This window comes from Etheostoma spectabile, unplaced genomic scaffold, assembly GCF_008692095.1.
Source record: "Etheostoma spectabile isolate EspeVRDwgs_2016 unplaced genomic scaffold, UIUC_Espe_1.0 scaffold172, whole genome shotgun sequence".
Classification (NCBI taxonomy): Eukaryota; Metazoa; Chordata; class Actinopteri; order Perciformes; family Percidae; genus Etheostoma; species Etheostoma spectabile.
Genome location: NW_022605573.1, coordinates 256,285 through 258,952, shown reverse-complemented (window position 1 = coordinate 258,952; position 2,668 = coordinate 256,285).

Below are 2,668 nucleotides of genomic sequence, written 5' to 3'. Positions count from 1 at the left end.
CCTGCTTCCCTGCCTTCTTGTCACCTGCCTCTTGGTACCTCGTTACCTTCTTACCTCGTTACCTTATCACCTCGTTACCTTAACACCTCGTTCCCTCGTTACCTTATCACCTTGTGTAATTAACGTCTGTGCTTCCCTCTTCTTTTGTCAGATCCTTTTTTCAGTCTTGTGTCTACGTTCCCTGCCGTTCCTCTTCCTGACTGAAGTTTTCAACCCTAACCCTAACCCCCCTAACCCTAACCCTTACCCCCCTAATCCCAACCTAACCCCCCTAAGCGTAACCCTAACCCTGAGAACGTGTCACGTTTCCTAAACTCAACAGTCATTTTTTTCTTTTACTAAAGCCAACCCCGTTCTTTTCCTAAACTAAACCGTAGCTTTCAGACTGCTGTAAACCGCGTAGACGTACACACGGATGGCTCAAAATATGTACAGATAAAACTAAATATAACACTAAATATAACACTAAATATACACACCACTACAGAAAGTTGGCGTGTATATTCAGGCGAAATCGTGATGCCATGTTGAGAGCTCAATAAAATATCTTTAAATTAGCTTTTTTGTTCATTTCCTGAGAAGCAGTAGTTTTGGACAAACAAGGGGCGTTTCTCAATACCAAGTAAGCAAAGAACGGACTTGTGTTCTTGGGGAGACCGTACGTCTAGCTGTACCTGGTAACAGAACTCGCAGTTCAGAAGCAGACAACGCTGTTGACAGTTTTGAGACGAAGCGTTCTTCCTTTATTGCGCACACCCCCAGCAAGGGGCGCTTGCAACTTTATAGTTTAGCTTTGATGTGTTATTCATAATAAAGCATGGACGGCACCTTCACCCGCCTGTTGTTCTGTTTTGTTCAGTCTTCCAGGTTTTCATTTAAATTGCTATTGAGTATCACGGGCCCAATAACTATATAAAACCGACACAACGGCGGGGAAAATCTTGTACCATGTTCGGATTCAATTTAATTGAAGCAAAAAGAAACGTTAACTAGGTATTAAAATATAGAGTGACTGGTAAATAGGCACTGCCATCTGTATACTTTACCGGAACAGAAGATCCGAGAGGGGAGAAGCCAGGATGAAGAGGACAGATATGTTATATGACGCGGAAAAAATTGTTTAAAATATCTAACATATCTTATACCTGGCTTGCTGCAGTGGTCTAAATTTTGGGCCAAGGGGTCTGTCTAGACGTGGGGCCAGAGGGGTCTGTGACTGACTGACTGACCGGCCGCGAGAGTCATCCCCGCTGGCGTAGCAAGCTCCCCGCCGGGTTTGCGGAGCTTTCAAACTCCGAAGGCTTTTTTAATTCACCATCAATTTTCGTTCAACTGCCTATATTCAAAATCTACACAGCTGTTCTCGCCTTAAAACATCTTAAAATGAATTTATGATTTATAATAGACGTAATTTGTGAAAATATGTGTACCGAACCATAAGCGCTTTACACCCCGATTGAATGCTGGATACCTGCCCGGCCAAGTTCACACAAGTTAACCATCCGTGTAATCCTCGGTAAAATGGGCGTGTCGAGATCACATCCGGATTTTCTGTTCTTGGCGAAATGCTAACTTGGTTATTGGGTCAGTACTTTGGCCACCAAACATGACGTTTCACAAGAACACAAGGACACAAGTCCATAGAAGAACACAGATTGAGAAACGCCCCAAGGTTTACGCCCGACAGCGGCGATGTATAAGAGATCCTTTAATTTGTGATTTTATCACGTCCATTACAGAAAAGCAATTATTTAAATTAAATTCTAAGATCTCAGGCTCCCTCCAACCATGCTCATTAAATGTGTTTATAAACAAAAGAGAATCCAAAACTTAAAATAACGCAAAGAGTGTTTTGAGCGATGTTGACCGATTTCCCAAATATTGTCCATTCAAGTCTATGAGAAATTGTTTGCCGTTTTTTGCCGATTTTGTGAAAACCGCCCGGCAAATCTCTTAGAAAAGTCATAGCACACCATTCCCGATCATTATACACGTTTCGATGTATTTTGTGAGCGCGTGTTGGCAACGCTCCGGGACTAGTAGTGTGACGAAAATGTGGCGGAAGAATAATAATAAGTATCGGCAACAACAGTCATTGTGCCGATTGCTGCACATCGGCACACTGAAATGTCAAAAATAACATATATATATATACACACACACACTGTATATACAATATAATATACACACACTGTGGCTTGAGCAAGTTTACACACCCAGGCTAAAGTTGATTAAAAAGAGGAATAAAAAAACATCTTTTGGAAATTGGTCTTAATGCCTTAATTAAAAAAAATTAGGAAAATCCAACCTTTAAGGACACCAATTTTCTTTGTGAATGAATAATGTATTGTAAATGAATAAATGTACTTCCTGAAAATACAGGGGCCATAAGTAAACACCACCCTTTGTTTAATTATATTTTAGTCTTTTAACAATTTTTTGTTTATTCTAATGTTTTTTGACTTTTTTTTCAATTTTATTCCAATTTGTTGGTCACTTTTTGGACATTTTTTTATTATGTTTTAGTCAATTTTGTAACAATTTTTTGGTCTCTTTTTCCAATATTTTTGTCACTTTTTCAGCCTTTAAAAAAAGATTGTTTTGGTTTAATTTTTCTGCACTTTTGTAATTCTTTTTTCAACATTTGTCACTTTTTTCAGCGTTCTTT